Genomic DNA, 9,966 nt, shown 5'->3' with positions numbered 1-9,966 from the left:
TATTTCTTCTGAGTCATGAGTGAATGGATTTAATCTCAAAGTCAGAGATAGTTTTGCACTGGCAGGTTTTTATATGTATATCCAATACATATACTTGCTTTCTTCTCTATGTTAAAAATTTGAAATATACCATAAAATTCACCTTTTTAACATGTAAAATTCAATGTTTAGCACTGACTTCTGATTCTTTTTCTTTATACTCCTTGAGAATCTTCTTTCTATCCCTATGGATAGTTCTATTCAAGATAGTTCATATACATGAAATCATACCATATATAGTCCTTCTGTGACTAGCTTCTTTTCACTTAGCATAATGCTTTCAAAGTTCATCCATATTGTAGCATGAATCAGTACTTCATCCCTTTATATAGCCATATAATATTTCATTGTGTGGATATACCACGTTTTATCTATCCATTCATCACTTGATGGGCATTTGGGGTATTTCCACTCTTCGAGTATTATGAATAATGTTGCAATGAACATTTGTTTACAAGTTTTTTTTTTCTTATTGGAACTGTTTTTCACAGTGAGGGTTTTTTCCCCCAGACCCTGAATTTCTTTGAAATCTACATTGATCAAAACACATGTTTGAGAACATTTCTTCTGAGGTCCATTCTCTGATGAAAAAGATCAGTTCCAACTGGGGAAAGTTACCTGAACTCATCTTGTGTCAAAGGAAAAAAGTTATTTATGCTTATAACAAAAAAGTTATTTATGTTTTTATCTTATTTTTCATATGATGTGAAATGCCATAAAGTCAAATGAGCTGCATAAAACGTTTTCACTTTTTTTAGGAGAAAGGAGAAATGTGGAAACTTTCTTCATTTTTTTCTTCACTCCTCTATGTCCAAAATGGAAGGCAGTTGACACTGTAGTGTCCATCATATCTTCTGAATGAAAAACCACTTACGCCACTTTTCTTCCAGCCCTAGCAGCAAGTAAAACCAAGTCTCAAGGGCTACACATGCTTGTGCTCAGTTGTGTCCGACTCTTTGTGACCCCATGAACTATAGCCCGTCAGGCTCCTCTATTCATGGGGATTCTCCATGGATGGATGGATGGCCATGCTCTGCTCCAGGGGATCTTCCTGACCCAGGAATTGAACTGGCGTCTCCTGCATTACAGCTGGATTTTTTACCAGGAGAGCTACCAGGGAAGCCCCAAGAGCTACATAAGACTCCACAAAAAAAGAATGTGTACTTTGTACTACAGTAGTCTCCCATCCTCGGAGAAGGCAATGGCACCTCACTCCAGTACTCTTGCCTGGAAAATCCCATGGATGGAAGAGCCTGCTGAGCTGCAGTCCATGGGGTCGCTAAGAGTCGGACTCGACTGAGCGACTTTACTTTTCACTTTCCACTTTCATGCATTGGAGAAGGAAATGGCAACCCACTCCAGTGTTCTTGCCTGGAGAATCCCAGGGAGGCGGGAGCCTGGTGCGTCTATGGGGTCGCACAGAGTCGGACACGACTGAAGTGACTTAGCAGCAGCAGCAGCAGTCTCCCATCCTGGGCTTCCCAGGTGGCGCTAGTGGTAAAGAACCTGTCTGCCAGTGCAGGAGACATAGAGACTCCTGTTTGATCCCTGGGTCAGGAAGATCCCCTGGAGGAGGGCAGGCAACCTACTCCAGTATTCTTGTCTGGAGAATCCCATGGACAGAAAAGCCTGCAGGGCTACAGTCCGTGGGGTCACAAAGAGACAGACCAGACTGAAGCAACTTAGCATGCACTCGTGCATTCTCCACCCTAGAGAGGTGAAGAGAGGTTTCATCACTGGACTCAAAACCTGTTTTGTTTCCTTTTACCAACCTTTCACTAAACCCAAGAATACATTCATAGGGGAAGCATGTGCATGGTGTAGTCATTCCTCAGATGAATGAAAAACATTAAAAAAAAAAACAAACCCGAATATCCAAAAGCTTCTGAGAAAGAAGTCAACCACAGCTTCCTTCTCCAGGAGAAAAATCCTTCTTACCATCCCATACTGTTAACTCAAATATGGGAAAATATATATTTATAGAGTTGTGATGATTTACTCATATATGAAAATAACTTTGTGATATCTTGTCTTTAGGCTTCTTTATCACATCAACAGTTTTATTGCAAAATTGGACCTTTTTTCTTATCCAGTAAATCTATGGTAAAGGATGAGTCAGAATTTAGATATATAGGTAATTCTTTAAGCATCTCTCATTTCAAGTTAGAACATATGTTTGGAACTTACTGCTTCAAGTCTCAACTGTGCTCATCATGATACTGGCTAAAACTGAAGACATAAAAAAAAACCCCGTGATGTCACCCATTTGTTGTTGTTGTTTAATCACTAAGTTGTGTCTGACTCTTTGTGACCCCATGGACTATAGCCTGCCAGGCTCCTCTGTCCATAGGATTTCCCAGGCAAGAATACTGGCATGGGTTGCCATTTTCCTTCTCTAGGGGATTTTCCTGATCCGGAAATCAAACCTGATTCTCCTGCATTGGCAGGTGGATTCTTTACCATGAGCCACCAGGGAAGCCCCCATAGTTACCATTTATGTTTAGTGTTCTTGTTTGGAACAAAAGGTAAAGAATTCACAAATACCACCATCTAAACACCTGTTTCAAATCAGATATCAGCTTTCAGATTGTAAAATAATTTCATTGTGATTAAGCAAATAGCAGCAGAAGATGCATGTAAGTTGCTGCTTTCTTTCTAGAGAAACTGCCAGGGATGACTGCAATTCAGGAGCTTCTCTGTGTTGAATCTCAATTCCAAACTGAACTTAAATAACCTCTTTTGGTTGAAAACAAGACAGTTGTGATTCAAACCCTCACACGGTCCAGAAGCACTCCAGCAGCTGGGCCAGGCGGCCTGCTCGCTGAAAGGCCATAGCCTCAACACACCTGACTCTGCTGTCTTTGCTCCTTTTCAAGTCCACTAACCCTCTGTTGACAAGCCTTTTTGTGGATGTATGCTTTCTCTCTTTGAAGTCTTATTTCACTTGCGGGCTGAAAGCTGACATTTCACTTATTATTCTTCATTTTAAATCATCTGAGGATGATCAAAATTGGCAGCCTACACAGTGTTTAAAAAATCAGGAAATTTCCAGAAAGTCTAGAATATTTGGAAGTTCTAGTAACATTTGGCATCGATTGGCTGGAGCTCAGTAGAGCCCCTCCAACCTTCATCATCTTCTCCTGTCTTATACTTGGGCTGCTTTTCACATTGTTCTCACTTGGCTCCACAGATAATTGAGTTTTCAAGTCCTGGTTAAAGCCATTTGGCATAAGTTCATTGTGAATATTGACTCGCAGAACAAAGTATAATGTTCTTCACATAGAAATGGATTTTGAAACAAATCTAATTAAGAAGGTACATAAACTTTATAGGGAAGATTATAAAACTTTACTGAAAGAAATCAAAGAAGACCTAAATAAATGAAGAGAAATAACATGTTTAAGGATAGAAAGATTGAATTCTCCCTAATATAATCTAAGTCAGGGCAATACAACAAAATAAATACAATACAATAAAAATTCTGACAGGCTTCTTTGTGAAAATTCGACACAACGTCTATAACTGTGTCATTATAATTCTAAAGTTGATTTAGAAAGGCAAAAGGCCAAGAAAAACCAAGACATTCCTGACAAAAACATGGTGATGGGAAAGTTATTCTACCAGATTTCCGCATGACTCAGAAGAAGTGTGGCATTACAAATCAAAAGGATAAAATGACTCTGTAATAAAGGATACTGAAACCATTTGTTATCTATATGGGAAAAGAGTTCGGTCTTCATACATACAATATATGAAAATAAATTTTAGGCTGATTATTGTTAGTATCATCTTGGCCACACCCAAGATAGGGGTTCTATTTCTTTACATCTTAATGTCAAAAAAATTGGGGAAAGGTTTTGCATAAGAGATGACTACCCCTTATTTTGCATAAGAGATGACTACCCCTCAGGGAATAGGAACTGCAAACATAAAAAACACTAACAGTGTGAAACATACAATAAAGGAATTTCCTTTTCCCCTCCTTTAAAGAGCATAATAAATTTGAAACAGCACTGGATTAAGAGCCAGAAACCCAAGTTTCTAGTTTTGCTCTGTCCTTAGTTAATTGTGTGAGCTTGGGTAACTAATTTAGTCTCTCTGCATGTTTCCTTAACAAGATTATTTCTAAGGCTCAGCTTTAAGTTCAGTTGTTCTGTAAGTTAGAGAGCCTCTCAACCAAAAAGAAAGTAGGCATGTATATTCATCATTTTAATAAAGATATATTCTATTAATTTGGAAAAGCAGAAGAGAGTATTAATTTTCCTCCCACAGTCTTAATGAAGAAATAAAGAAACTAATTTTCCATTACTATTCAAGGGGCAATCCACTCCTTCACAGATTGTAAATTAATGTAACAGATCCGACCAACTGAACAGCCCATGCATCTTTTTTCCCCTCTCCAGTTCTAAGCCCAGAAACTGTATTTTATATAAACAAAGTTGAAAAAGTTAGCTAAAAATGAATGCTATTTTAAAACTTAAGTTTATTCATAGGATTGTAGTTACCTGCAGACAGTTTCCAGTATCTTTGACCTTGGAAAATTTATTGAGCATTTTCTGTGTCTGAAGCACAGCAGATATTATGATCTTTACTAATTATAATTTTCCTAATTAAAGTAACTTGTATCTATAATTCCTTGCTTTCGTAGGGTGTTCAATGTAGTTAGCATATATTAAATCATTTATCTTTCCATCAGTCAGTGAAGCTAGTAGGAGAAGCACTGTTCTCATAATTTTTAGGAGTATTACAAGCCAATAATCATAGGTCATGATCACATAGTAATTTTTGTCATGAATATTAAGATTAGATCTCTCTCTTTCTCTCTCTCTATGTATTTTCCTCCCCTATCCACTTAGTATTTAGGGGGAATTCCCTACCACGTCCATCCTAGTTGGATGCAGGGATCTGCCTTCCACTAGCAAAAGAAACCAAAGAGCAGTGATATTCCCTCTCCCTAGTGAGTAAGGCCATCTTTTCTAGGATCCAGGATTTGGCCACTCCAGCTCAGGGCCTAGAATCTTTTTTTTTTAATATTGGAGTACAGTTGATTTTCGGGTGCAGATCTTTCTCAATGCTCTGTTGTGTCTGACTCTTGTGTGATCCCATAGACTGTAGCCCGCCAGACTCCTGTGTCCGTGGAATTTTCCAGGCAAGTATACTGGAGTGGGTTGCCATTTCCTACTCTAGGGGATCTTCCCAACCCTGGGATTGAATTTGTGTCTCTTGTGACTTTTGCATTGGCTGGCATTTACCACTGGCGATAGGAAAAGGGGACAACAGAGGATGAGTTAGATAGATAGCATCACCGACTCAATGGATATGAGTTTGAGCAAACTGGGAGGTAGTGAAGGACAGAGGAGCCTGGCATGCTGCAGTCCATGGGGTCACAAAGAGTCAGACACGACTTAGCGACTGAACGACAACAACAACAAAGAGTTGATTTAACAATGTGCTCTTTTCAGGTGTACAGCAAAGTGATTCAGTTATACATAAACATATATCTATTCTTTTTCAGTTTCTTTTCCCATACAGGTTATTAGAGTATTGAGAGTAGAGTTCCCTGTGCTATACAGTTGGTCCTTGTTTAATTATGTATTTTATATATAGTATCGTGTATATGTTGGAGAAGGAAATGGCACCCCACTCCAGTACTCTTGCCTGGAAAATCCCATGGACGGAGGAGCCTGGTAGGCTGCAGTCCATGGGGTCCCGAAGAGTTGGACACGACTGAGCGACTTCACTTTCACTTTTCACTTTCATGCACTGGAGAAGGAAATGGCAACCCACTCCAGTGTTCTTGCCTGGAGAATCCCAGGGACGGGGGAGACTGCCTTCTGGTGGCTCCGTCTATGGGGTCGCACAGAGTCGGACATGACTGAAGCGACTTAGCAGCAGCAGCTGAAATTTATCCCTCCGCCCCACAATCTTTCCCCTTTGTTGTCCGTAAGTTTGTTTTTCTATGTTTGTCAGTCTGTTTCTGTTTTGTAAATGAGTTAATTTGTATCAAATTTTTAGATTCTGCATGTAAGTGATAAGATCAGATCAGATCAGTCGCTCAGTCGTGTCTGACTCCTTGCGACCCCATGAATCGCAGCACGCCAGGCCTCCCTGTCCATCACCAACTCCCGGAGTTTACTCAGACTCATGTCCATCGAGTCAGTGATGCCATCCAGCCATCTCATCCTCTGTCGTCCCCTTCTCCTCCTGCCCCCAATCCCTCCCAGCATCAGAGTCTTTTCCAATGAGTCAACTCTTCGCATGAGGTGGCCAAAGTACTGGAGTTTCAGCTTTAGCATCATTCCATCCAAAGAAATCCCAGGGCTGATCTCCTTCAGAATGGACTGGTTAGATCTCCTTGCAGTCCAAGGGACTCTCAAGAGTCTTCTCCAACACCACAGTTCAAAAGCATCAATTCTTTGGCGCTCAGACTTCTTCACAGCCCAACTCTCACATCCATACATGACCACGGGAAAAACCATAGTCTTGACTAGACGGACCTTTGTTGGCAAAGTAATGTCTCTGCTTTTTGATATGCTATCTAGGTTGGTCATAACTTTCCTTCCAAGGAGTAAGCATCTTTTAATTTCATGGCTGCAGTCACCATCTGCAGTGATTTTGGAGCCCAGAAAAATAAAGTCAGCCACTGTTTCCCCATCTATTTCCCATGAAGTGATGGGACCGGATGCCATGATCTTCATTTTCTGAATGTTGAGCTTTAAGCCAACTTTTTCACTCTCCACTTCCACTTTCATCAAGAGGGTTTGTAGTTCCTCTTCACTTTCTGCCATAAGGGTGGTGTCATCTGCATACCTGAGGTTATTGATATTTCTCCCGGCAATCTTGATTCCAGCTTGTGTTTCTTCCAGTCCAGCATTTCTCATGATGTACTCTGCATATAAGTTAAATAGGCAAGGTGACAATATACAGCCTTGACATACTCCTTTTCCTATTTGGAACCAATCTGTTGTTCCATGTCCAGTTCTAACTGTTGCTTCCTGACCTGCATACAAATTTCTCAAAAGGCAGATCAGATGGTCTGGTATTCCCATCTCTTTCAGAATTTTCCATAGTTTATTATGATCCACACAGTCAAAGGCTTTGACATAGTCAATAAAGCAGAAATAGATGTTTTTCTGGAAGTCTCTTGGTTTTTCCATGATCCAGCGGATGTTGGCAATTTGATCTCTGGTTCCTCTGCCTTTTCTAAAACCAGCTTGAACATCAGGAAGTTCACAGTTCACATTTTGCTGAAGCCTGGCTTGGAGAATTTTAAGCATTACTTTACTAGTGTGTGAGATGAGTGCAATTGTGTGGTAGTTTGAGCATTCTTTGGCATTGCGTTTCTTTGGGATTGGAATGAAAACTGGCCTTTTCCAGTCCTGTGGCCACTGCTGAGTTTTCCAAATTTGCTGGCATATTGAGTGCAGCACTTGCACAGCATCATCTTTCAGGATTTGGAATAGCTCAACTGGAATTCCATCACCTCCACTAGCTTTGTTCGTAGTGATGCTTTCTAAGGCCCGCTTGACACCATTTGATATTTGCCTTTCTCTTTCTGGCTGACTTCACTTAGTATGACCGCCTCTAGGTCCATCCATGTTGCTGCAAGTGGCATTGTTTCTTTCTTTCTTTGTAATGACTGCACCACTGGCATGCAGGAACTTAGCTTCCTAGCCAGGAATTGAACCCCTGCCCCCTGCAATGGAAGTGCAGAATCCTAACCACTGGACTGCCAAGGAATTTCTAATTTCTTTCTTTTTTGTGATTGAGTAATATTCAGCTGTTTTTTTTGCTTTCATTTTTTATTTATTTGTTTTTGGTGTTCTTGGGTTTTTGTTGCTGCACAGGCTTTTCCCTAGTTGCAGAGAGTGGAGGGTATTCTTTGTTCCTGTGCACAGGCTTCTCATTGTGGTGGCTTCTCTTGTCGTGGAGCATGGGCTCTAGAGTGCTCAAACGTCTCTTCATTCCAGCATGTGGTCTCAATAGTTGCCCTTCCTGGGCTCTAGAGCACAGGCTCAATAGTTGTGGCACTTGGGCTTAGTCGCTCTGAGGCAAGTGAGATCTTACCAGACCAGGGAATGAACCTGTGTCTCCTGCATTGGCAGGCAGATTCCTTAACACTGGGCCTCCAGGGAAGCCCATACCAACACCTTCATTATCCATTCATCTGTTGAAGGACATTTAGGTTGCTCCCGTGTCTTGTCTATGGTAAATAGTGGTGCAATGAACACTGGAGTACCTGTATCTTTTCAAATTATGGTTTTCTCCAGATATATGCCTAGGAGTGGGATTGCAGGATCATAGGGTAGTTCTACTTTTTTTTTTTTTTTTTTAGGAAGGTAGATTTTATTTTATTTTTTTTGATTTTTACTTTTTTAAGGAACGTCCACACTGGTTTCTGTAGTGGTTACACCAATTTACAGTCCCACAAACTGTGTAGAAGCATTTCCTTTTCTCCCCACCCTCTCCAGCAAATATTGTTTGTAGACTATTTTTTTAAAGATTTTTTTGATGTGGACTGCTTTTAAAGTCTTTACTGAATTTGTTACAATAATGTTTGTTTTGGTGTTTTGACCTCCAGGCAGGAGGGATCTTTTCTCCTGGGTTAGGGATCAAACCCCCACCCCCTGCATTGGAAGGCAAAGTCTTAACCACTTTTAATGATGGCCATTCTGACTCGCATGAAATGATACCTCATTGTAGTTTTAATTTGCATTAGCTATGGTTTTTCCAGTAATCATGTATGGATGTGAGAGTTGGACCATAAAGAAAGCCGAGTGCCAAAGCATTGATGCTTTTGAACTGTGGTGTTGGAGAAGACTCTTGAGAGTCCTTTGGGCTGCAAGGAGATCAAACCAGTCCATCCTAAAGGAAATAAATCCTGAATATTCATTGGAAGGACTGATGCTGAAACTTAAAGTCCAATACTTTGGCTCTCTGATGCGAAGAACTGACTTATTGGAAAAGACTCTGATGCTGGGAAAGATTGAAGGCGGGAGGAGAAGGGAATGACAGGGGATGTGATGGTTGAATGGCATCATGGACTCAATTCAGACACGAGTCTGAGCAAGCTCCAGAAGCTGGTGATGGACAGGGAAGCCTGGTGTGCTGCAGTCTGTGGGGTTGCAAAGAGTCGGACATGACTGAGCAACTGAACTGAACTGAACTGAATAATTAGCAATCTTGAGCATCTTTTCATGTGCTTTTTGGTCAGGCCCTTGACTCTTGAGGGAGTAACATACAGATGCAGAAACAATTTAGGAATTGCTTGTGCAGACTAGCAAAGACAGCCAGAATCTACAATTGTGTTGAGTGTCTGATGTCAATCATATCCTGTGGTGTGACCTCAGCCAGCCTCCAAGCCAGACCATTCCTCTGGTATTATCTGGGTTGTGGTTCCTGATGATCAAGCTTCCTTTGCTTCAGCCCATTTTCTGAATTTTCTCCCCCAGGGTTCTCAATAGTTTTGTGAGCTGCCCAATACCCTTCTAATATTAACTCCTCTTTTTCTTATGTTAGTCATAGTTGATTTCAATTACTTGCACACAAGAATACAGATTTCCTTAATCTAACTGCTGTTGAAGGCTTTGTATTTTAATCAATGAATTGTCCTGTATATTTAGGATGTTTAAGTTTTGCACTAAACTTAAAATGTTCTCTACATATTAGTTGAACTCTAGCAAATACAAAGAAGAATGTGTAAAATATTCTCAATTTTATAGACATTTGTGAGTAGAAAAAAGTACTAGAAGAATAGATAATGAAAATACTGATGTGTAGTGGGAAATAGGTTTCATTCCTTTGTGCTTTATTTTGACATAAAAAATTAACATTTATTATTTTATACTTAAGAAAAACCCATAATAACTTAAAATTCTATTTTTTCAAATGGAAATTTACTGTTAAACATATCCACACACAATTTAC

This window comes from Bos grunniens, chromosome 15 (genome assembly GCF_055505025.1).
Source record: "Bos grunniens cultivar Pamir isolate PY7600 chromosome 15, Bosgru_T2T1.0, whole genome shotgun sequence".
Taxonomy (NCBI): Eukaryota; Metazoa; Chordata; class Mammalia; order Artiodactyla; family Bovidae; genus Bos; species Bos grunniens.
This window is presented reverse-complemented; position numbering follows the sequence as displayed.